Source organism: Narcine bancroftii, chromosome 13, assembly GCF_036971445.1.
Source record: "Narcine bancroftii isolate sNarBan1 chromosome 13, sNarBan1.hap1, whole genome shotgun sequence".
NCBI classification, from domain to species: Eukaryota; Metazoa; Chordata; class Chondrichthyes; order Torpediniformes; family Narcinidae; genus Narcine; species Narcine bancroftii.
The window spans coordinates 86,058,608-86,085,058 of NC_091481.1; the positions used below are offsets into that span (position 1 = coordinate 86,058,608).

The following is a 26,451-nucleotide window of genomic DNA, read 5'->3' on the forward strand; positions in this document are numbered from 1 at the left end:
CAAAGAAGGCAGGGGAGTGAGGCTGAGTGGGAGAATGGATCAGCTCATTATTAGAATGGCAGAGTGGACTTGATGGGCTGAATGGCCTACTTCTGCTCCTAGATCTTATGACCTTTTTATACCTCATTGAACCCCTTTAAATCACTGACCTCCCTTCACCTAATTGACTTCCCCATCACCTCGCCTGACCTACAACTCCTTCACCTCATTAACCCCCTTCACCTCATTAACCCCCTTCACCTCATTAACCCCCTTCACCTCATTAACCCCCTTCACCTCATTAACCCCCTTCACCTCATTAACCCCCTTCACCTCATTAACCCCCTTCACCTCATTAACCCCCTTCACCTCATTAACCCCCTTCACCTCATTAACCCCCTTCACCTCATTAACCCCCTCACCTCATTAACCTCCTCACCACATTCAAACCCCCCCCCCCACGCTTTCACCCGAGGGGACCCCCTCATCCCTGGGGGACCGTGATTCCCTGGGGACCCCTGAGACTTACCCCCTCACACGCTGCTCGAACTCCAGTCACCCGCCTTTCGCTCCGGATTCCAGCATCTGTAGCATCTTTTGCTTTTCTCCCTTTCTATTGGCTGTCCTATCCTCCCTCTTGATTGGATACCCTCTAATCCAACGGCGAGTGGCTGCCATTTCAGCCGCCCCTGATTGGCTCATGATCAGAAGCGCCCCGCTCGCCGCACGAGAGGCGCGTCGCGATTGGTCGGCCGCGTTCTCCCGTCGTGCTCTGCGGCCGCTTGGCCCGGACCATTTCCGGCCGTCTCGGAGTCATGTCCGGGAGCTGGGCCTAAGCCGCTCGGTGTGAGGGGAGCCTCGGAGTCAGAACCCCGGGGAGGGAAGAGGAGAGAGGCCGCGGGCCGGAGGTAAGGACGGGCGGTGGGCACAGGGGATTGAGGCCGAGGTGTCCCCCGAGGGCCCACGGCGGTGAGAGACCGAAGGAGGTAGAGAGGGGCGACGCGGCCACGGGCTGCCGGGGGCCTCCTCCTGGGGATCTGATTAGTGGGGGCCTGGATCTGCGATGGGGGGGCCCTGGATCTGCGATGGGGGGGGCCTGGATCTGCGATGGGGGGGGCCTGGATCTGCGATGGGGGGGGCCTGGCTCTGCGATGGGGGGGGGCGTGCCTGGATCTGCGATGGGGAGTGGGCCGTGCCTGGATCTGCGATTGGGGGGGGCGTGCCTGGATCTGCGATGGGGGCGTGCCCTGGATCTGCGGTGGGGGAGGGGGTCCCTAGATCTGCGGTGGGGGAGGGGTCCTGGATCTGCGGTGGGGGAGGGGTCCCTGGATCTGCGGTGGGGCGGGGGACCCTGGATCTGCGGTGGGGCGGGGGACCCTGGGGAGCAACCAACATCCTGAAGGACCCTTACGCCTTGGTCATCGTCTGTTAGACTTGCTGCCATTTCAGGTCCATTAAATCACAGACAAACAGACCTGAATTTGTGGTGGGAGGGACCTCTGTCCTATAATTTTTTTTGTCCAAGTGTGGGGTGGAGTTTGATCCTGTCTTAGGAGAGGGTGGAAGTTGTGCTTGTTTTTTTTTACAGGGAGGGAGTTGTGAGTCTGTTTTGATTGATTGCATTGGGATTGGGAGATTTTGGACCTGGTGTTTCTGAGGATTGTAAGGACTTTGCCCTCTTGATTTGAGTGGTGGAAACAATGGAATGAGAACTTTTCTAAATGGAATAAGTCTCAAATTCCCATCCAATCCTGGTGAAATCATTCTTCCTGGTGAATGTTGATTATAGATTGTCCTGCAGGAACGAGTGGGGTCTTCTATGATGGGGCTTTGCCGATTGTATGTTGGCGAGGAAGGGGTGAATGAACTGAAGCCCCTTTTCTACTGGAACCTTATCCCAGGAATTGACAGCCAATTTTCTGGTGAAGGGTTCCGTGGAAAAGTGAATCAATCAGTGTCAAATCATAGCGGGGATTGGCAGCCTTGACCCCTACTCAGGTTCCTGGCATCAGGACCTGGAGTGCCGATTAAACCAGTGGAAAAAGGGCCAGTTACATCCTGGGACTATTGTTTTAGGAAGGCTCTTCTTTCCCTGGGGATGATGTGGTCCCCGGGGATGTCGTGGAAAGCGGTTTGTGTCCCGGTTAAAGGTGGCCCAGTGGGACAGCAAAAATGGCTTCTTCAACCAGGACACTGCACAGCCAATATACTGGGATGCCAGTAGAAAAAAGGGCTTGAGATTTTTGGACCCTACAGTTGGTATCTGTTGGAATAGAATCAATCTGTCTGGTCTCAGACCAGCTGTGTATCTGTAGAACCATGAAAGACATTCCTGCCACAAGTACTTGTTAATAATTCCACTTTACAGGATGTATGCTGTACTTTAGGAGGTGGTGATTGTTGGTGGAAGATGTGATAATTATTGCAGGTGTTGGTAACAGATCTGAATTATATTGTTATGGTGTTTAACTGAAGAAAGGTTTGTTGAATTAAAACAGAAAATGCTGGAAATAGATCACAGGTCATTTGAAAGAAATTGTTATTTCAGGCTGACCTTGTTTGTGGAGATGATATGCTCGACATGCTAATTTTGTTTTTCTCTCTCTGCAGATACTGTCTGACCTGCTAAGTGTTTTCAGCATTCTGTCTTTTTTAAACATCTACAAAATAAATCAGTCTGGGTGGTACAGTCAGCGTAGTGGTTAGCGCAACACTATTACAGCACCAGCGATCCGGATTCGAATCCGAAGCTGTCTGTAACGAGTTAGTACCTTCTCCCTGTGACCTGCATTGTTTTCCTCCCACCGTTCAAATGTTTAGGGGTTGTGGGTCAATTGGGTGTAATTGGATGGTGTGGGCCAGAACCATAATGTTTGTTTAAATTTAATTTTGTATTTTAATTTTAAAAATGGCAATGGCTTTCATTGATGTACTGGGTGCATTTGTGATAATTTTATCGCACTTGCTGCAGTGTGAATCTGGAAAGAATTGATTCCTGTAGATCGCCAATGGAAAAGATGGCTTGCAACCGTGTTCAATCACAGGGTTGTTTGTGGCCCTCTGAGAGAGTGGGCTGGTAAATAAGAGTTCCCCTCTGCAGAGCATCACTATCTTGTATATTCTGGGAGAAGGGGGGAGGGGGTCAGTGGAAATTTTGATTTGATTTCATTTGCTGATCTTGAGAATGGTTGATTTCCACTGGCACACGTCTCCATGTGTTTGTGGAAGTGACCTCAGTAAATATATTTAAGAGAAGGTTGGATAAATTTTTACACTGTAGGGGAATTGAGGGATATGGGGGAAAGGCAGGTGGATGGAGATGAGCCGATTGGGGGGCAGGCTCGACAGGCTGGATGGTCTACTCCTGCTCCTATTTCTTATGTTCCTATATCCTACAGCCATGGGCTAACAGTCTTGTGTGTGAGATTCCAAAACTGCAAGTGGTAAACAATAACCATTCAGCTTGTCAGGAAGCGTCTCTGGAGAGAGAATTTGATCAGCAGTGGTGCAGCTGTCTCAGTTCCAGTGAACCAGGGCCATTTGTGACCCTGGGTGCTGGTCTTTGTGGAGCTTGTGAACGTGTGCAGTTGCCCTCAGCATAGTTCATCTTTGGTCCAAAATTCTGGCTGATCTATTTCCAGCATCTAAAACTTTTAGATTCTCCTTTGAAAGTTAACAAAGATTCTGATCGTAACTAATATTCTTGCATTTTAAAGACCTTGTATTGGAACAAGACTGGACCACGGAAAGTAGTCATCAAAAACCATCCCAAAATTGATGATTTAGGTTTGAAAAGTCACTGAAAGTATTCAGAATCAGAATTAATTCTCCTAAATATGTCACAAAATGTGTTGTTTTGCGGCAGCATCACATTTATATAATAAACCACCTTACAAAATAGTGCAAGAAAAAGAAAAAACCAAAGTGGGGCACTGTCTGTGGTTCATTGTTCATTCAGGAATCTGATGACGGAGGGGAAGAGGTTGTTTTTGTAAGGTGGCGTGTGTGTCTTCAAACTCGTATCCTGATGGTAACAGAGTGAAGAGGGCGTGGCCTGGGTGGAGTATCTTGTTCTAGTCCCGAGCAAGCCATCGTGCTCGTGCGCTTAGACGGGTATTACGCTAGATTTAGTCCTCTAGTAGTTGAAGGGTGAATGTAACTGTACTGCCTGAATCAAATCAACAGTTAATAGGCTGCCCATTTACCTCCACTTTCATCGTGGACGGCTGCAGATCGTAGGATTTATCTTGATTTACCTTCATGGAAGCCAGGATTGGATCTCCTTGTGGCATTGGCCTGCAGGGCCTTGCCTTGTCACTGGTCGATCCGCGAAGAAGCTGAAGTCGGGCTAGACGAATAATTGACTTTCTAGCTTAGTGTCGTGGCGTTATGACAATGACCTCGCTTAGCATCAGTGCTTGAGCGCTGCTTCTTCTCTCTCTTCTGCTCCCCACGAGTGCCAGATGTCGACTCTAGCTCGGCAAGCTCTGGCCCAATGGCCCTTCTTCCCACAGTTGGCTCTGTGTGGGGCACTGGTTGCGGACATTTAGTGCCAAGCCGCAGAAGTAACATTTCGGGGTCTGGCTTTTGTGCCATGGTTTTGTATAGCTCAGTAGCGAATCTTCACTACATTGGGTGATGGGGTCCTAGAGGATCGAGGCTGCTTTCTTGAGACACTGCCTCAATGGAGTGAAGTCTGGTGCCTGTGATGGCACTGGCCGAGTTAACCCTCTGAAGAAATCTCTTGCTAAAGGGGAATGTTTGGAGGAGTCTTCTTATCTTTTCCCAGGTCACACAAATGTAGCTGGCTTTGGAATTTGTCCATGACTTACAGGATGAATTCTGTTTTCCCTGTTGCAGTGCCTGACAGTAACTGACCAGATTCTCTGCACTGGTTTTCTGCAGGTAGAATATCTCAAATGGATCATATTGGTTGCTATGTTCAAGTTTATTATCTTCTGATTTTTTACATGTACCACCTGACGAAATGACGTCTCTCCAGACCATAAATAATCAAAATAAATGATGCAAATATTTGGGATGTTTTGCTTGGTTACAGAATGCTGCCCATTGATCTCGGGGCCTGAGGGAAGAAGCTATTTCCCAGCCTGGCAGCCCTGATTTTGATTTTTACCAGCAGGCCTTGCCTAAATAAAGTGATTTGCGTGGCAGAGGGAAGGGAAAGGGAGCTAGCTGTGGTATTTATCCCTTTGAGTGGGGTTCAGGCTGTGCTGCCACCCTGCTTTGCATGCTGGGTGGGAATAGAGAATATTTTATGATTCTTCTGGATGATGGGTGGGAATATAGAGTATTTTTGTCCAACTTGTAATCCTGCTCTGTGGCCAGTTCAGGACTTGTGCTGGAAACTAACAGCTGGTGGAGTTAATGGTGAAGCAATTTCAAAGACGTAGGTACTTATTGAAGTGATATTTATCCTTAAGGTTTGGAACTGATTGTGGGAAATTGTCGCACTTGAGGAATAGTTGATCCCGTTTAAATGTCGAATCCCCCCCCTTTCCTATTTTTGGCCCCGACTGCCTGTTCGTCCGAACTTCCGACTCCCTGACTGTGGATCCCTGCCCTGGACACCCGCCCACCAGAGCTCCCGAAATCCTGATCACCCGCCCATCTGAGCTCCTGACACCCCGACCAAGAACATTCAACCCAGCCATCTGCCCTTTTGTGTTCCTTACGCTCTGACTGTGAACCCTCACCTGGGCTGCCCTCCCATCCGAGCTCATGACACTGTAGATCCTCACCCTGGCCGCTCACCCACCCGAACTCCCAATGCCCCGAACATGGACATATCACCTGGTCCCAGCCAAGTGAGAGCTTCTGACGCCTTGACTGACGTAGGTACTTACTGTGGTCAAAAGTAGTATCTGTTGACCCCCTCCACTCCCCCCCCCCAAATTTGATTTTAAAAAAATTGACTTTTACACAAATGTATATGGTGCTACTTTGATACGTGTTCAAGCCCAAAACATTGGTTATATATCTTTATCTTTGCTATGTAAGTACACTATTTGACCTGCTTAGTTTCTCCAGTATCGTGTTTTTACTTCATTCACGGTGTCTGCAGACTTTCATGTTTTACTTCTTGGTACGACCTTTTGTTCTCTTTGACTTTGCATCGCACAGCTCAGTGTGAGCTCTGAAATATTTAGTTTGTCTCTTCTGTTCTTTTCAGCATGGGATGGTTGTAGTGAAAAGATCTGATCATTTGCTTTGATCTCGTTGTTCCTTTCTCTATGTGGCATCTCCTGCAGCCACGTCCTCCGTCTGTGCTGTCACTGGGCGGTGCTGAACCAGGGCTATTGCTCTGTGGCTGGCAGACAAATGGCTTTTAATCCCATTGGCACAGTCTGGGCAACAAGCAGAGATGAAAAGCCAGTGTGAAACTGGTGCCAAATGGTTGGGTTTTACTTCCCATATCGAAGACTAATGAACCAAACGAAAGAAAATTGTGTTTGCATCATTCCTTCCCAACTTTGCAGTGCCTGCAAGTGGTCATCGATGACTGTGAGTCAATTGTGCACAAGATGAAAAGTTAATCATGTATATTACATTTTGAATGTGTTTATTACTTGACAATTAAAGGAACCTTGAAGAAGATCCCACAAATTTGGGGTGGTGTGGTTAGTGCACACTTTTACAGTGCCAACAATTGGGACTGGGGTTCAAATCCCACACTGTCTAAGTAGTTTGCGTGTTCTCCCTGTATTTGCATGGGTTTTCCTTTGGGGCTCTGGTTTCTTCCCACTGTTCAAAACTTAGGGTGGGGGGGGGGGTTTCAGGTCAATTGGGTGGCATGGGTTTGTGCCGAAAGGGCCTATTCCTGTGCTGTCTGTCGGAATTTATAAATTTAATAAAGTAGTAACCTGGTTTTACTGATGTCTGAGGTTCTTGACCTGTATGCCTTAAAATAATCCCTAACACTACTTCCAGTCAGAATCAGAATTTATTGTCATGTTACAAAATTTGTTGTTTTGTGGCAGCATCGCTGTGCAAACATTTATATAAATCACCTTACAAAATAAATAAAAATAGTTCAAGCAAAAGATAAAGTAAGATAGTGTCTACGGTTTATTGTTCATTCAGGAATCTGATGGCGGAGAGGAAGAAGCTGTCCTTGTGTCGCTGGGTGCTTCAGGCTCCAGGACCTTTTCCATGAGGGTAGCAGAGTGAAGAGGGTGTGGCCTGGGTGGTGGGAGTCCTTGAAGATAGAGGCAGCTTTCTTGAGACATTGCCTCTTGTAGATGTCCTTGATGGAGTGAAGACTGGTGCCTGTGATGTCGCAGGCTGAGTTAGAAACCCTTGGAGAGCATTCTGACTGGTTACATCACCGTCTGGTACAGAAGTGCCAATGCTCAGGACAAGTTGAGCATCAGAGAGCAGATGGATTTTTCAACATTCATCTGGGGGGAAAAAAAGAGCAGCACCTCTTCAGTAGTCACACTAGAATGTTGGCCTAGTTTTTGTAGTCTCAAGTAAAATGTGAAAGTCTGCAAACACGGTGGTTGAAGTAAAAACACAATGCTGGAGAAACTCTGCAGGTCATACAGTATCCTTTATATACCAAAGATAAAGATACAGAACTGACGTTTTGGGCTTGAGCCCCTCATCAAGTTAGTCTCACCTGGTTTTTGCAAAATGTCAACAGTCTGTTACTTTCCCTGGGTGCTGCCTGTCCCACTGAGTTCCTTCAGCACCCTTGTGTGGTCTTTGAACCAGTCTTCCAGCATCTGTAGACCTCTTGTTTATGTCCTCGTGTGGTGTTTGCACCAGTCTTCCAGTACCTGCAGACCTCTTGTTTATCTCCTCGTGTGGTCTTTGCGCCAGTCTCCCAGTATCTGTAGACCTCTTGTTTATCTCATTGAGTGGTCTTTGAACCAGTCTTCCAGTATCTGCAGACCTCTTGTTTATCTCCTTGAGTGGTCCTTGCACCAGTCTCCCAGCATCTGTAGGCCTCTTGTCATTTTGGGCCAGAATCACTGAACTGGTTTTTGATGCTCCTGCAGTTACTCAAGTCGAGAACTGAATGTCAGACGGTGCTGCACAAATGAGATTACCGTGCAGTCTGTCTGTTTCATGCAGTGATGTTTTGTCCATCAAATCCGATCTATTTCTACTCATTTTGCCTATGATGTTCTGGGCTGTGTCCACTACCTTTTAGAGGGCTTTACACTCTGGGGTATTGGTGTCCCCGTACCAGACCACATTGCAGCCAGTTAGCACCATTGGTAAAACCCTCACCACCATTGAGAACATCAACGGGGAACGTTGCTGGTGGACAGAAGTGGCGATCGTCAAAGATCCACACCACCCAGCACATGCTGTGTTCTCGCTGCTGCCATCAGGAAGGAGGTATTGGTGCCACAAGTGATATCGTGTATGACCACCAGGTTCAGGAACAGCTGTTCCCCCTCCATCATCAGACTCCTCAACTACAAACTCAGTCAGGGACTCATTTAAAGACTCTTACTTTCGCACTTTATTGATTTTCCTCCGACTGTATTACACAGTTTGTTTGCATTTCTTTATTTGTCTACATGTGTTCGTTGAGTACAGTTTTGTTGGGGGCGGCCAAGAAGTGGTAATTCTGCCTCAGGGTTGTATGCTCAGTCATGTTTATTGACATCTGATTGACCAACCCAATGAAACTGCATCCTCTGGTCCTCGGTACAAAACGTGCAGCCACACAACCAGACGTAACACAGGACAAGCGCAGGACAAGTCTTCACAGAGACCAGCTGTTTGTCGGCCTGGTGGTGTTGGCTCTGATGCAAGAGCAGCTGAAAGATGCTGTGTGCAGGGTGGAAGGTGTCCTCAAGGATTTTAATTGAGACAACAATCCTGGTAGATCACATTGATGGGGGTGCTGGGGGGGGGAGGGGGAGGGGGGATTGGGGAAGGAGACTCCAATGAACTTTCTCTGGCCCAAGTGATATCGTGTATGTACTCTGGTAATAAATCCGAATCTGCCTCTGCTCTCTCCAGGCAATCTAGATCCTTGCAAGCCATGTAGAATGGCACCTCCTCGCTTGACTGATTTGTCCTTTGTGAACACCTTGTCTTGAACCAGTGGGACTTTCCTTGTCTTGTTTGAGAAGAGGGAGCAGCGATGTGATGGCTGGCAACGGGATTCGACAGAACAGTACAGTCTACACCGAACATAATGCCAAATTAAACTGGAACTTTGCTGGCTCATGATGCACGCCCCTCTGTTCCCTGTATGTTTGTAGCTAGAAGCTACAATGGTCTTCCACCATTACTCCCAGCACTCTGTTCCAGACACCAGAATTTAAAATGACAAAAAAAATCTTCAAACTCTCACCTGACCCCACCATCATATTAAACACATGGCCTCTTGGATTTGACGTTCTTCCCCTGGGAGTAATATTGTTGCTACCTACCAAACGTCTTGTAGCTTTATGAACTTCTCTTACCGCTCCCCTCAGTCGCTTGACACCCCAGAGAACACAGGAGTTGTGATTGAGCTCTAAAGGTGCTGCTCCTTGTCACTTTTAGTCCTTCCAATATCTGACCAATGTGGGGTTCACTGACTCTCGGGCAGAAGCTGTCATTCATTCTTCTTTTAACACTGCTTCTTGTACACATCTGAAGCATGAACTCTCGGCTGACAATACCAACTCAATTGGTGCCCTCCACCCTCAGGAGATGGATCAGTAATCCCCAGGAGCTGGGATCTTGCAAAGTGGCTTTGAGGAAAGATGGAGCTCAGTGAGGTCTTGCTAGCTTTGAGGGGTCTGGTGTATATACGGATGGCTGAGGTATCTGAAGTGCCTTTTGGAAGGTTTGGTAGCATGTTTGCTATGAAATATTGCAAATGGGCTGCTTAAGAAGGGAGTGTTTGTCTGGCAGAAATATTAAGCACGGGCCTATTCTGTGGTCTGCTGAGGAATCCCCTGAAGATCAGCAGGAAAATTATCCGCGGTGATGTTCTCGACACTGAGTTGTATATATGCAAGTCTGGTTTATTGTCCAAGCTTATGTGAGAGGCAAATCAAAGTTAATTCTGCTATTTTAGTTGAAGATGATTTCTTTTCCAAAGCAGGAGGGTATTAAATTATTCTAACACACTTACACGGATTTTAAAAAAACCGCACAATTTTAGATCCGTCTGTTCCTTGGGTTATGTTGGATCATTTGGAGCTCCAGTATGATGAAGATGTTGATTGATATAATCGCTAGAGCTATTAGAGCTATTGGATAGTTAATTGCATTGCAGGCCAGTAAGGGTTTGCCTTTAATTTAAGTACTGATGCATAATCCAACTATTGCGATTCTGTTGAATTCCTGTGTTTTAGATCTTCATCTTGGATAGAGGGTTTATTCATTCTGCAGATAGTTGAATACAACTCTTTTCCAATTATTGTCAATATGTTGATCGTGTATTTCTCCGTTCAAAGAAAAATCTCTCGCACAGCTGACTTTAGATCACACCCCCCTAGGATCTGTTTGTGGGGAAAACAAAGGCGATATTGTAGCATCACTGCCATGTTTTGTTTTTACATACCTGATCATGGACAGTAAAAGGCCTGCAAGTTGATCTCATTGTGGTTTAGGTGCCCTTGTGATCAAAGACAAGAGGGAAGGAACTAGAGTTTTAAAGTGGTCAGTGGCTACATGTGGACAATTGAAAATGTGGCCACGGTCTGTCGTCTTTTTGAAAGAGAGTGGGGGAAAGGTTTGGGTATTTTTCCCTGGGAATCTGTTGGTTGGTTGTTTTTTAAACCCCTCCAATTTTTCTGAATGCGTTTGCTGGTCTTAAATACAAAAGGGGAAAAAGATGTGTCTAACATCTACCTTTCTCCACCACTGCTTCTTTCTGCCCCTGCCCCCCCCCCCCCTCTTTCCAGGGACAAAAATTGAACAATAATGAAGGTGGGTTAACACTGGGAATCTAAGGATTCTGTTGGGGCTTTGGGCACTGGATGGCAGGATCTCTGTGTCCTTTTGACTCGCAGAACCTCTGTAGGACGTCAGCATTTTTACAGTCGCTGATTATTGTTTAGAAAGTGATTATGATCAGATAATCAGCTTTATTGTTTGAAGGATGAATATTGACCAGAACACAAGATCATTGTATTTTTTCTGGGTGGCACAGTTAGCGTAGCAGTTAGCACAACGCTGTTACAGAGCCAGTGATCGCACACTGTCTGTAAGGAGGCTCTGGTTTCCTCCCACCCTTTAAAACTTACTGGGGTTTGGAGGTCAACTGGACGTAATTGGGCGACGTGGGCTTGTGGCCAAAAGGGCCTTTTACCATGCTGTATGTCTTAAAATAATTGCTTGTCACCCGAAAGTCCATCTTTAGTACTCCGTTGGTGAGTTAGCTGAGAATTAAAAAATCATGCTTGGTTAACACACAAGTTATTCCCTTGGCTTTGAACATGCAATAGAAATTGAACTATACCATAGAATGGCACAAAATGTGCCATAATATGCTGAGCTATTATTCTACCTTGTCCTTTTGACCTAGATCATAGGCCTCCATAACCCTCCCATCCATGTATCTATTCAAATGTCAAAACTGAGCCTTCATTCACCACTTCGGCATTCCACACTCTTGACCACTTTCTGGGTGAAGTTCCACCAAACTACTTTCAAACATCTCGCCTTTCACCCTTATCCTCTATTCTTGTCCCACCCAACCTCAGTGGAAAAAGCCTTCTTGCATTTACTATACCCCTCATAATTTTGTATATTTCTACAAAATCTGCCCTCTGACCCTCCAGGGAATGAAGTCCTAACCTGTTTAACCTTTCCTTATAAACTCGGTTCCTCGAATCCCTTGTAAATCGTCTCTGCACTCTATCAATACTGTAGTTAGGTGACCAAAATGCACATAATTCTCCTTCATTCCCGGTTTTAAAAGTTGCACATGTTTATAATGGAAAGTATCTCTGTAAACTTGTCAAGCGGCTAGTTCCTCCTGTGGAGGTGTGGCGTGTGCTGCGATGGACCAGTTACGCCATTTCTGTAAGTTGGTCCACTGGTGTTTAGTTCTGTCCATTAAACCTGTTTAATCAATAATTGGATCCTTTTTTAAGGTGAATTCAGTATTAACTGCCGTGGAGGCACTGAACCAGTTAAAGCTTTTACTCTGTATCTAACGTGTGCTGTTTCTCATTTGGGTGGGTATGGTGCAGAATGATGACAGACTTCAATTTGTGTACAATTCCTACTTGCTGAAGTGACTAGTTTTTGCAACAAGTACTTCTGCATAAACAGGCATTTGCTGTAACGTTAAGCAGTCACATTGCACTTCATTTTGAAAAGAGAAGTGTACTGTGGTTATGTTCAATGTTGTTTAATGCAGAAATTTGTTGTAAATGGATGCAGTTCAAAAATATGATGTCTTTAGAGTGCAGGGACCCAGAGATGTGAACTTAGAAATCCTTTAAATTCTGGGAATGCAGTAAAACCCTTGGTATCTAGCACCAATGGGGATTGGTAGATGCCGGATAAGTGTATTTTCCAGTTTCTTGAGACTTGCAATACCCAACTAATACATCTGCATGAAGAATAAACAGTTTATAAGATAAGAATACTAGACTGTACTTGCACCGAACAAACTTCACTTGCATGAATAGACAAACCTTAAAGAATTTTACTTTATTTTCAGTCACATTCTTTGAAGATATTTAACCGTCGCTGCATCTGCAGGTTCCTCCCCCTCCATGGAGCTGCCCGAAAGATGAACAATAACATTATAGATAATCAATTTCCACCCCCCCAATCTCCCATGTTTTCAGATAAACTCTCTGATTGCAGCGACTCGGGATAGTGACACTTTAAGAGAGTCACCCCAACAGCGACTGGCATCCTGGGTGACGCTGTTACTATTTCACACAACTCTATTATAATTATTCAATATAATTTTTAACATTTAGACATTGGGCGCAATAGCACGAGCCCATGCCTTCCCAATTGACTTATAACCCCAGTACTTTTTGAATGGTGGAAGGAAACTGGAGCACCTGGAAGAAACCCACGCAGACACAGGGAGAACATACAAACTCCTTACAGACAGTGTGGGATTCGAACCTGGGTTGCTGGCGCTGTAACAGCGTTGTGTTAACTGTGCCGCCTCACAGCTGCTAAGAGCAAAGCACAACCAAGGCACTCCGCTGGCTGAATATTTTCTCCCATCTTCACCATGTGTCACTTCAGAGAACATTTACTTTTCCATTTTAATCTTCTATTTACATTTTTATTTATTCTTCTTTATTGATTTATTTTCGTCGGGGTTCTTTTTGCTGGTTGCTTGAGGCTGCCAGTTGCTTGAATTCCAGACACCAGGGGTTTTACTGCAGTTGTAAAACTCTGTGGCTGTACAGCTTGTGCCACTGTGTAGTAAAGGATGGAAATAGGAATCGTGCTGAATTTGTGTCAGACTTTGTTTGGTTAGACCACAGTTGAAGCAGTGCCTTGCACACACAGAATGTCAGCACGGGCTGATGCAAGATGAGTAGACGTGGAAGAGGAACCATATTTAAGGTGCTTCAGTGGAGTAGTTTTCGAGGCTATAGAATGTCCAAGTTGTACTAAGTAGCATTCATTTTGCATGGTAATTGTGTGAGTGATGTAGGAGGCCACTCAACTGCTTGACCCTGTTCTATATTGCTCGAGTATTCTAGATCCTTCCATGGAGCTGAATGCCATTTTGTGTTTGTGTTGTAAACTTTTTTTTATGGGGGTGGGGGTTTGACTTGAAAACCTGTTAGCAGCCAGAGAAAACAAGGGTGGAGGGGTGTACAAGGGCACATGCATAGGATTAATGCTTTTAAAAGTTCAGCAGAATGCAGAATCTTTATTTCTACCAAGGTTTGCAGTGGTGGGGGGGGGGGGGGGTGCAAATGTGTATATATAGACATGACATCATGAGCACCAAGTATTTTTTGGAAGACTGGAACTTGCCTCAGCAGTTACCAGATACTTGTGACGTCCGTGTTGTAAGTGTAGATGCTGTTTATGCAGGCATTTCCTCCGTGCACTTCGTTATTGGAAAGCAACTACAAAATGTTCTTTGGCAGATTTTTTTCACTGAAAAACTATTGGCTCCATGAACTTTCTGCACTTGGCTTCTGTGAGCAATCTGTTTGATTTGAATCCCAGAAGAAGGGAAATAGAATGGTTATTTGTAAGAAACGACTGGCACATCTGACCTTGCAGGTAAATGCTCTGGGGTGGAGCCCAAAACACTGGAGGAAGTGGAAGGACAGAGATGAGGAACTGCTTTCCCCAGAGGGTGGGGAATCGGTGGAATTCGTTGCCCATTGAAGCAGTGGAGGCGACCTCAGTAAATAGATTTAAGACAAGGTTGGGTAGATGTTTACATAGTAGGGGAATCAAGAGAAAATGCAGGTAGGTGGAGATGAGCCAGTTGTTGATCAGCTATGAATGGTGGCGCAGGCTTGACGGGCTTGGATGCCGTCTCTTTCTTCTGCTTCTTCTGTTCAGTGAAGTTCATGTGCAGGGAAGACCTGCTGGGGACCCTACTGAATCTGCACACAGTTTCCTGTGCAATTGTTCGAGCTTAAGTGCAGATTTTGATGCCTTTACAGTGACAAATTGGTAGATGTAGATCGTGTTGACTAGATTGAGTGATGGGAAGTCTCCTTCCTTGAGCTAGAAAAGTGATGGTCCAGTAGTTTTCATGGTTGCTGCGGAGACCTACCTTTTGTAATCCCAATTCCACTCAGGTGGAATCTGAACTTCTGGATCAGTGATGGAGTCCTTTTTATCAATGTACCAATTACTCCGATATGATAGAGTGATCCTCGGTAAAAGCATGATGCTGGAGAAACTCAGCAGCTCAAACAGTGTAGCAACCAACGTTTCGGGCTCGAGCCCCTCATCAAGGTATGAGCAAAATGTTGGCAGGTGTCTGAACAAAATGGTGGGGAGGGGGGTGAGGAGAGGGACACTGTCCCACAGGCAGGAGGTGATGGTTTTGTTTGGGCTCCTGCTGACATTTTGCTCATACCTTGATGAGGGGTTCAAACCTGAAACGTCGGTTCTGTATCTTTATCTTTGCTACGTAAAGGACACTGTTTGACCTGCTGAGCTTCTCCAGCATCACGTTTTTACTTCAATCACGGTGTCTGCAGACTTGTGAGTTTTACTTTTTTTAAATTTTTAAATAAAATTTAAAAAAAAATTTCACTCTATGAACCATACTGACCAAAATACACACAAACATTTCCCTCTTGAATATATACAGTATCATTTTCTCCCCTTTGTGAGTTTTACTTCTTGATGAATTTGTCCTGGGGGCACGGTATTTGGAGGGATGAAGGACAATTTTAAAGAATTGATTTGTAGCTAACCCCGGTGACTGAGGCAGAAGGTTGTTTCAAGTCCAACTCTCAGCTTTATTCACAGAAGTGTTGGCTGGGTTTTTGCAAAAGTTTTTTTTTTTAGTTATGGGTTGAGTGTGATTATTGGGTCGGTCGCTGTCTTGTTTTCTGTATACAGACTGGCTGCTGTGTTTTCTATTGGGATCATGGCTTTGCTGCAGAGGTCATGAAAAGTGCCTGAAAGGAATGCAAATCTATCGCCTTTAGCAAACGATGCAAGGTTTTTTAACACCTCATTTTCAACCATATGTCAGCGTTTTGTTAGTTTTGAACTGACTCACTTCTTTTAGTCGCTGCAGTTTAATTTTGAGACATGCATTTATACATTCTCTGTGAAATACACATTTTCAACTAGAATGTTTTGATGTGTAATGTGAGCAGAACCTTACTTCTGCCCAACTGAAGGAGGATCCCAATCAAATTTATTGTTATGAACACGTCATGAAATGTGTTGTTTTGCGGCAGCGTCACGGTGCAGACATTTATATAAACTACCGTACAAAATAAATAAAAATAGTGCAAGAAAAAGTCAAAGTAAGGCCGTGTCTTTGGTTCATTGATCCTTCAGGAATCTGATGGCAGCGGGGAAGAAGCTGTCCTTGGGCCGCTGAGTGCTCGTCTTCAGGCTCCTGTGCTTTTTTCTCCCCCCAATGGTAGTAGAGTGAAGAGGGCATGGCCGGTGTAGTGGAAGTCCTTGAGGATAGTGACTGCTTGCTTAAGACTCTGCCTCAGGTAGATGTCCTCAATGGAAGGAAGTCTGGTGCCCATGATATTGCAGAGTGAGTTAACAACCCTCTGGAGTTTTTTTCTTGTCCTGAACGTAGGCACTTCCGTACCATACAGTGATGTAACCAGTATCTGTAGAAGAATGAGAATCTTTGGTGACATATTGAATCTCCTCAAATTCCTCAAAATATAGCTGGCGAGCCTTCTTTGTGATTGCATCGACATGGAGGCTCTAGGCAGTGACCTGAATGAGCATGCGTGTGATTGTAACACATGGAGGTTGTTCAGTCTCTCCATTTCATTGACGCTTGCTCTCCGTGATCCTTTGTTTTTACCTTTCCCCAACAACTTACAAACATTTTTAATGGGCAAAAGACCTTCTTCCTTTTGTCGTAAGCTCAGCCTGCCAAATTTCTTTGCTCTGGCCTAAACCTTTCAATATGCCTCTTGCTGGAACAAACATTTATTATGTTGGAATCCTTTCAATGTTGAATTTTTCAACCCAGTCTCCCTTTAATTTCAACTTTAGAAGAACAACTTAAGTGAATTAAAGCTTAATTGCTACAATTTTTCATAAATAGTTGCCCTGTATCTTAAGCATTAGTGTAAAGCCCAAAACTGTGCATCAATTTCATTCTATATCTGATCATGGTTCGTTATATTGTCTCCTTGAGGTATTGCTTGCAATGTTATTAAATTACAATTAAGACTATTTTAAAATTGTGAAAGGCATCAATAAGATAGAAGTAGGTAAATTGTTCCCATTGGAGGGGGAGACTAGAACTAGGGGACACAGCCTTAAGATTCAGGGTAGTAGATTCAGGACGGAGATGAAGAGGAACTGCTATTCCCAGAGGGTGGGGAATCTATGGAATTTGCTGCCCATTGAAGCAGTGGATAGATTTAAGACAAGGTTGGAGAGATTTTTCCATAGTAGGGGAATTGAAGGATTGTGGGGGCGAAAGGCAGGTGGGTGGAGATGAGCCGATCATCAGATCAGCCACGATCACATTAAACGGTGGAGCCGACTCAATGGGCCGGATGGCCTACTCTTGCCCCTATTGGTTGTGTCTTAAGTTTCTAAATTCCCATTTTTATTCGCTTCCTGGGTCGTTGGTATCTACTACTGTAAACACCTCCAATAATCTGGCCACCTGTGCGTTTGATCATTTGAGATTCATCACCGTTTGCAAGAAGAGGTATGAGCTTGCAGATCCAGGAAAACTGGTTTGTGCTTCATTAACTTAACAGCCTTATTGAGTCATGGGCTCAGACCGATGGCTCATGGTATCAAAAGCAAAATCTTTTTCTGAAATAAAGATCAGCAAGGAAATTTGTTTATCCATTTTTGCATGCTGTTTGTGGAGCTTTACTGTGGTTTGAGTTGTTGTTTTCTATAAAACCGCAGTGATTGGTTCAAAGTAGCTTTGGATACCCCAAGCCTGATCAGGTTTAGACGAGGTGCAAGGTCTTTTGAATTTATTGTGGTCTTGTGTACTTTTGCTATTTTTAAAACTGCACGATGTTCAATTTTTAAGCAGTCGTGGAGAGACGTTCAGAGGAAATTACTTCTGTCCGTGAGTTGCATGTTGTTTTGCATGTGTCAAGCAAGCAAAGAGGTAGGCTGAATTCTTTTAATGTGGTTAGGAGCTCCAAAACCCCAACACTATTTGAAGAATGCTACTAATTCTAACAGCTTCTAAAAGGACAGGGAGCTGACCTTCGATTAGATATTTTAAGCACCTACAGGATTAAGACCTCAATCTGCCAGATCCCTAGAATTGGAGGCTGCTTTCGAAGTTGACTTGTTGTATCACCTCATGAGCCTGCAGGCCAATTGCCTTTTGCTAAACCTTTGCATATGCACTCCCTTTCAGATTGTAAATTTGAGGACGTGCAAGTTTTGAATTGGTTTCTTGATGTGTTTGATTGTGCCCTGCTTGTCTGTAGTTTTGGTCTTTGGGGGACCTTCTGATTTGTCCAAAGTACCACTGATTTTTTTTCTTCTTGATTTGTCGTGATGCCACCAGTTGTGGTTTGAATGGAGTCTGAAACTTCTGCATGAAGGACCAATTAGTTTGCCTTTTTGGCTCAGGTTATCTGTCCCACCTGATACGACGCTCCACACGAGCATCTTCCAACCCACCTTCACAGAGTCCCATCCAGCACTGGCTTGCCTCAAACCATTGGTTGCCCAAAGCAAGATTAAAATTCTTAGGTGAAATGTGCTAGGAGAATGGACATTGGGATTGAGATGCAATGGGGTTACAAATTGTCACTTGATGGCAAATGTGACTAAATGGAAATTTTTGGGCTCTGATTGATTATGTTACAGAATTGTGCACCATCTGATGCAGATTTACCTGAACGTGAGAACATAAGAAGCAGGAGTTGGCCATCTGGCCCGTCGAGTCAGTTCTGCCATTCAGTGAGATCTCAGCTGATCTGATAGTAGGCTCACCTCCACTTATCTGCCTTTCCCCCATATTCTTTAAATTTTCCTACTATGTAAAAATCTACCCAACCTTGTCCTAAAAATGTTCACTGAGGTCGCCTCCACTGCTTCAATAGACAGAGAATTCCACAGGTTCACCCCCCCCCCCCCCTCCCCACAGTTCCTCCTCATCTCTGTCCTAAATCTTTTACCCTGGATCTTGAGGCTATGTCTCCTAGTTCCAGTTTCCCCTACCCATGGGAACAACTTACCTTTCTCGATCTTATCTCTGCCTTTCATAATTTCATACGTTTCTGTAAGATCCCCCATCATTCTTCTAAATTCCAGCAAGTACAGTCCCAGATGACTCAATCTCTCCTCATAGACCAACCCCCTCATCCCTGGAATCAACCTGGAAAACCCCCTCTGCACCACCTCCAAATCCAGTACCTCCTTCCTCAAGTAAGGAGGCCAGAACTGCATGCAGTTTCCCCGATGCATTTAGGTTATCTCTGAAATTATCTACATCACTGTGCATTGATTCCCTTTATGCTCCAGTCATTTAGATCTTGATGTCTCTCCTGGGATTTATATTGTGGCCGAAATACAGTATCTGTTAATGACCTGTCCTGAAGTTAAATTGTCATTTCTATATTGATCAGCAAGTTTATTATTGCCATTGTGAAATTCATCACACTTGTCCACATTGAATGTTCAGCCCCTTATTTAAATGTAGCACCAAGGTTAGTAATTATGCATCTGATTCCAAAGTCCTAAATTAAGGGTTAAATGAATGATCTTGTATCTTTTGCTGTTCTAACAAGATTTCTTCAACTAGTGGAATTAGCTACATGCATTCTGAGGATTTTCCCCTTAATATCCAGAAATTTGGTTCCAATTAGTTTCTAAGTTTCAAGGAATCCTTGATTAAGAATTTTAAAAAAATCTTTGGAGTTGGCTAACCAGGCTGGTAAATTGAGACCATGCTCTCTTTAAAAGCTAATATTGTTAATGGTGTCCAGAACTACTTGGATTACTCCGAGCATTCCTCGTTCTTGATACCATAGCCAGCATCACTTTTTATCAATCCCGTTTCTGATCTCCAAGGACTCTGGTTGCTTTTCATTGTTTTTTCAAAGCACTCTAGTTTTGAGACCTATTGGTCAGTTTTTCCACAGCGGAGTGCTTGGAGGCGGTTTTTGCTTATTTAGAAGTAGAGTCCCCGGACAATGGGTTGGAGATTCGGGATTGCCCCATCCCAAGGATGCTGCAAATAAATGGAGTTTCTTTTATCCCAGAGGTTTATGGAAAATGGGTGGAAGGGCAGGTTGTGATGAAGTCCTTGTAATTCTGCGATGAACAAGTAGCTGCAAACCTGGCAAATGGAATTTAATGCAAGGCTATGCATTTCACGAGGAATGAAAAGGATTATTATCTGAATAGAACTGCAAATGAGTGAAGTTTGAGGGAGATCTAGGTATTGTAGTGCAGGAGAGAGATCCATCAGCTTGTTGAGTAGTGTCACACCAACAGCCTTGCTGCATGCATGTCAGCAAAACCAAAGAGCTGATTGTGGCCTTCAGGAAGGGGAAATTGAGAGAAAACGAACCTTTCCTCATTGAAGGGTCAGCAATGGAAAGGGCTTCAAATTCCTGCGTGTCATCATCTCCAAGGATCTGTCCTGAAGCCTCTATGTTGACACAATCATGAAGAAGGGTCACCAGCGGTGATATATTGTGAGGTGTTTGAGGAGATTTGGTAGGTCACCAAAGACTCTTGAAACTTCTACAGATGGACTGTGGAGAGCATTCTGGCTGGCTGCATCTCTAGGCACTTTCAAATTGCTGCCCCTGGATGGCCCTCCTGGGACCCGGGTGAGATTACTGGGTCGTGTGTGCCGCCTGCACCTTTCAAAAAGCAGCCTAACCTACCTGTTAAATCGCCAACCCAGCAATTTTTAAAAAATTTAAAAAAATTTTTTTTCATACTATGAACCATACTGACCAAAATACACACAAACATTTCCCTCTTGAATATACACAGTCATTTTCTCCCCTTTTTCCCCCCTCCCTTCCCTCCCTCCCCTTCCCCACCCACTCAACGTTCAACATATATGATACATTAAACCCATTAAACAATGTCATCACACAATGAAAACAAAGAAGAAAATTGTGTTCTCTACTTTTACACACTGGGTCAGTTCATTTCGACTTCTCTTCTCCTTCTGTCATTTTAGGGGGCGGAGGTCCGCGGTAGAACTTCTCTGGTATGTTCCATGTACGATTCCCAAATTTGTTCGAATTTGTGATGTTATTTCTTAAATTATATGTTATTTTTTCCAATGGAATACATTTATTCATTTCCATGTACCATTGCTGTATTCTCAGGCTCTCTTCTGATTTCCAGGTTGACATTATACATTTTTTTGCTACTGCTAAGGCGATCTTAATAAATCTTTTTTGTGCTTCATCCAAATCGAGTCCAAGTTCTTTACTTCTTATATTACTTAAAGAAAGTTCTCTGGATTTTTTGGGATGTTGTTTTTTGTGATTTTATTTAATACCTGATTTAGATCTTTCCAAAACTTTTCCACTTTTCTCACATGCCCAAATTGCATGTCCTGTTGTTTCAGTTTCCTTCTTACAGCGAAAACATCTGTCTGATACTGTTGAGTCCCATTTATTTAACTTTTGGGGCATGGTGTATAACCTGTGTAACCAATTATACTGTATCATGCGTAACCTCATGTTTATTGTATTTCTCATAGTTCCGGAGCATAGCTTTTCCCATGTTTCATTCTTTATGTTTAGAACTTGTTCCCATTTTTGTTTGGGTTTACAGCTTATTTCCTCGTTCTCTTTCTCTTGCAGTTTGATGTACATGTTCGTTATAAATCTTTTAATTATCATTGTGTCTGTAATCACATATTCAAAATTGCTTCCTTCTGGTAATCTCAGTCTGTTTCCCAATTTGTCCTTTAAGTAGGTTTTCAGTTGGTGGTATGCGTGAGTTATACCATATTTGTACTTCATTTGTTCAAAAGATAATAATTTATTTCCCAAACAACAATTTTCTATTCTTTTGATCCCTTTTCTCTCCCATTCTCTAAAGGAAAGGTTATCTATTGTGAAAGGGATTAGTTATTTTGCATCAATATTAATTTTGGTAGTTGATAATTTGTTTTATTCCTTTCTACGTGAATCTTCTTCCAAATGTCGAGCAAATGGTGCAGTACTGGTGAATTCCTATGTTGCACCAGCTTTTTATCCCACATATAGTATATGTTCAGATACCTTCTCCCCTATTTTATCTAGCTCTAATCTGGTCCAATCTGGTTTTTCCCTTGTTTGATAAAATTTTGATAGGTATCTTAATTGTGCTGCTCTATAATAATTCCTAAAGTTTGTAGCTGTAAGCCCCCTTGTTTGTACCATTCTGTTAATTTATCTAGCGCTATCCTTGTTTTCCCTCCCTTTCCTAACCTTCTGTTAGGTGAATTGGTAACGATTGGAATAGGTATTGTATCCTTGGGAAGATATTGATTTTAATGCAATTTACCCTTCCTATCAGTGTTAGTGGTAAACCTTTCCAATGTTCTAAGTCATCTTGTAATTTCTTCATTAATGGCTGATAATTTAGTTTGTATAGATGGCCTAGATTATTATCTAGTTGTATACCTAGGTATTGGATTGCTTGCATTTGCCATCTAAATGGTGATTCTTTCTTGAACTTTGTGAAATCTGCATTATTCATTGGCATTGCTTCACCTTTATTTGCGTTGATCTTGTACCCCGATACTTCTCCATATTCCTTCAATTTCTTATATAATTCTTTTATTGATATTTCTAGTTCTGTGAAGTATACTATGACATCATCTGCAAATAGACTGATTTTATATTCCTTCTCTTCTATTTTTATCCCTCTTATTTTATTTTCTGTTCTTATCAGTTCTGCCAGTGGTTCTATAGCTAACGCGAACAGTGAGGAAGATAGTGGACATCCCTGCCTAGTTGATCTGCTTAATTTAAATTGGTTTGATATATATCCATTTACTGTCATCTTTGCCAATGGTCCCTTATATAATGCTTTAATCCAATTAATATATTTCTCTGTAGTACTTTGAATAAATAATTCCATTCTACTCTGTTAAAGGCTTTCTCTGCGTCTAAGGCAACCGCCACTGTTGGCGTCTTGTTTCCTTGTACTGCATGGATTAAGTTAATGAACTTACAGATATTGTCCGTTGTTCGTCTTTTTTTAATAAAAGTTTGATCTAGTTTTACTATTTTTGGTACACAGTTGGCCAATCTGTTTGCTAATAGTTTAGCATTATTGTATAATCTGTGTTAAGTAGAGATATTGGTCTCTATGATGCTGGTATTAGTGGATCTTTCCCCGTCTTTGGTATTACTGTAATTATTGCTGTTTTGTATGAATCTGGCATGTTTTGTTTCTTCAATCTGGTTCATTACTTCCAGGAGAGGAGGTATTAATAAGTCTGTAAATGTTTTATAGAATTTTATTGGGAGTCCGTCCTCTCCCGGGCCAACCCAGCAATTTAAGGGGGATCCTGCTCCAGCAATGACGTGGTGAGTGATGCGTCATGCAGCCACTGGGAATCCCCTGTGTCCTTTCTATTCCCTTTCTGTTTAAAGATCCAGAGCAACCCGATGAGCCATTTCCCTTTTCAAATAGGCAGAGCAGAACACCCGGGTACGTTTTACTGGGTTCCCTGACTCCACCTTCAAAGTAGGACTGGGACCCATGTAGATTTTGACTGTGCTTGCCTGGTTTGGCCCTTTCAAATAGCCCTGTACCTGGATCTTCAACCTAGTAAATTGCCCGGTTACCCCATTTTACAAGGCAATTTGAAAGGGCCTACTGTCTTGTACAGAGGTGCCAATGCTCAGGACAAGAAAAAAATCCGGAGGGTTGTTAACTCAGCCTGCAACATCATGGGAACCAGTCTTCATTCCATCGAGATCATCTTCAAGAGGTGGTGTCTGAAGAAAGCAGCCTCTATCTTCAAGGACCCCCACCACCCAGTCCCTGCCCTCTTCACTCTGTTACCATGGGGTAAAAGGTACAGGAGCCCAAAGATGAGCACCCAACGGCACAAGGACAGCTTCTTCCTCTCTGCCATCAGATTCCTGAATGATCAATGAACCAAAGTCACTCCCTTTGACTTTTTCTTGCACTATTTTTATTTATTTTGTAATAAATGTTTGGTCTGTGATTGCTACTGCTGCAAGACAACGAGTTTTGTGACACGTTTATGACAATAAAATCTGTTGGGCAGGACCAACAGCAGTTAAAGCAAATGGTTTTCTGCCTCTATTGGGAAAGGGTTGGTTTGTAAAAACGGGTTTAATTAGTTGTACAGGACGCTCATAGGAGCACATTTAGAATGCAATTCTGGTCTTTAAAAAAACTAGGATTGGAGGCAGTTCAAAAAAGATTCACCAGGCTAATTCCTGAGATGTCCAGTTGTTCCAACAAGAGATGCTGGGCAGTTTGGGCCTGTATTGTGTGCACTTCAGAGAAACGAAGTGTGATTTTTGTTCAAGCACGTAAGGGGGCAATAATAAGGTTAGATGCTAACATGTTCCCATTAAGGGAATCAGTGGCTGACCATTTTAAACTGGGGAGCAAGGAAAGTTTGGGTAGTGAATATTTGGAATTCTGTCTCTGAAGGTCAGATTTTTGGGTTTTTAAGGTGGTGACGAACGCTCAAAATATCAAAGAATGGGGAACTGGAACAGAAGAGTTGGGCCAGCATTGATCATATTGAATGGTGGGCCACTGAAGGGCCTGGGTTTGTATCCGAGGCTAAGATTAAGTCATTTAAAATCTAGGACAGAGAAAAGGTTTTTGGGGATCCTAATTTTCTCATACATTTTGAGATGATGGGCTCAGGCCCAAAACGTCAGTTCTGTATCTTTAGCTTTGCTATAAAAGGACACTGCGTGTACTCCATCCAGCCTTGTGTTTTTACTACAACCATGGTGTATGCAGACTTTCGTGATTTACTCTTTGCTCATTCATGTCCACTTGTTTATTTTCTCCTAAGATGTAGAATGATATGTACATTTACTAATTTCAAGGAATAGCTTTGGAATTGGAAGTATTAGAGGTGCTTTAACTGTTTCCATTAAAATCTAGGGATGGAAATCCTGTGGATTTGTCTGTCTTGAGCAACATTTCTTTTGAAAATTGAGTGTATGTTCCTAATTCAGTGCTAATTTTAAGATGTTTGGAATGCCTAGGAGCGTCTACACTAAAATCATTCAATTATTTATTATCCTTTATTTTTAAAGAGCAGTGATATTGTAAAAAGGCTCATTTTGACTGAGATCAGTTTTACAAATGTAAAATAAGCCTTTAGCTTATTTTCCTGCTACCTTTTATTGCTTCAATTTAAATTTAGAAGTCCAGCATGGTAATAGGGCATTCTGGCCCATGAGTCCATGCCGTCCAAAGGCACCCAATTAACTACAACCCCCAGTACATTTTTGAAGAGTGGGAAGAAGCCGGAACCCACACGACACGGAAAATGTACAAAGTCCTTGCAGACAGCCAGGATTTGCCAGCCCTGTCACAGTGTGGTGCTAACCGCTAAGCTAACCCTGCCGCCCTGTCACCGTTATTCTTTGCACCCCTTCCAATCACCAGAATTGGCACTGGTTTTACCAGTTTTGTACACTTGTTTTCCTTGTCTACATAGTTCTGAAAGAAGCAGCATCTTCTGATTCGCATTAAATCCATTTAACACTTTCTGTCCAGTTTGACAGTACTTGCGGCAATCTATTGAAGTTGGAAACCAAATTGAGACATGGCTGATTTAGGCTTTCCCTTTCAAAATTTAAGCTATATTATCGTTTTTGGATTCCTGCTTAACGGACTTGTTAACTCATCGATAAATGAAGTATATTACTGCAGAAACCTTTCAATAAAATGTGAAGAAATTAGATCAACTTTGATTCTCTTAACCAAGAGATCTGTACGACTTGTTTACTGATCTTGATCTAACATCTGTTGGGAAATTATTAGCCCATAATTATGGATGATTGAACACAGGATCATTCCAGTCGAACACTATCCAGCCTTTTCCAAAATGCATGGAAGTCTTTAATCAAAGACCAGATCCTTGCAAATATTTTGCCAGATTTCTGCATCCACCTTGATGTGCCTCCTGAATGGTGCCCAGAAGCAACCAAAAAAAATGTCGTAGTTTATCGTAGCTGGTTTGTTTTTTTAAACTCTTTGATCTGCTCGTGTTTATCCTGTCACAATAATGAAGCCGCACCTTGAATTCCCTGAAGCCCCTTCAGCTTGCAATTCCAGAAAAAAAATCCTCTCTGTTTGAGAACAAAGTCTACCATTGCGCTTGCTATTTAAACACAAATATTGTCAAGAGAACCTTGTCGGAGCTGACTAAGGAGGAGTTAGCTGGTCTGAAATTACAGTAAATATAGTTTGGTTTCCTCTTAGACTTTTCCCATGCATATCCTTCGCACTGCAGCTCTCCTACTCAAACCTGTCTGATCATCCCTCAGGGCAGGTATTTGTGAGTGGATGTTTGGGAGTCCAACGGAAAGGGTTTTTAAAAAACGTCAGGATTTCACTCCGCGCAGGAGGGATGTAACCAGACCTGCTCAACAGTAGGAGAGGCTAGTTCACAGAGGACTTTGGAGTGGTAGCCCCGGAGTCTGGAAGCCCGTGATTCTGCCAACTCTCTCCTGTTTGGAGCTCTTCTCTGTGAAGAGGAGGGAAGTGCGAGGCGAGGATTGCTGCAGGTGCTGTACTCTGTTTTAAGGTTTTTAAAACGTTGATTCTGCTCGAAGCCGCAGAAAAGTTTAGTTCTGTGGGCATTTTGAGTTTTAGAAATGGGGAAATATGCATCTGTACAATCTCATTATGTTC

The 26,451-nt window shown here is 43.4% G+C and overlaps 1 protein-coding gene and 1 pseudogene across 7 annotated transcripts in view; one reads left to right on the forward strand and one right to left on the reverse strand.

Annotated features, from left to right (window-relative positions):
• LOC138747905 (reticulon-2-like) overlaps positions 1-555 on the reverse strand; it is a 41,057-nt pseudogene extending 40,502 nt beyond the window's left edge.
• Positions 556-774: 219 nt separating this feature from the next.
• Positions 775-26,451, forward strand: part of LOC138748614 (RAC-beta serine/threonine-protein kinase) — a 103,822-nt gene continuing 78,145 nt past the window's right edge. For 3 of the 7 annotated variants that reach the window (XM_069909115.1, XM_069909113.1, XM_069909119.1), the window contains exon 1: positions 775-887. The gene's annotated coding sequence lies outside the window, so the exon portion shown is untranslated. Of the gene's footprint in view, positions 888-23,043; positions 23,118-26,096; positions 26,325-26,451 lie in introns of those variants that run through there. The other 4 variants (XM_069909116.1, XM_069909120.1, XM_069909118.1 and 1 more) reach the window with 2 other exon arrangements.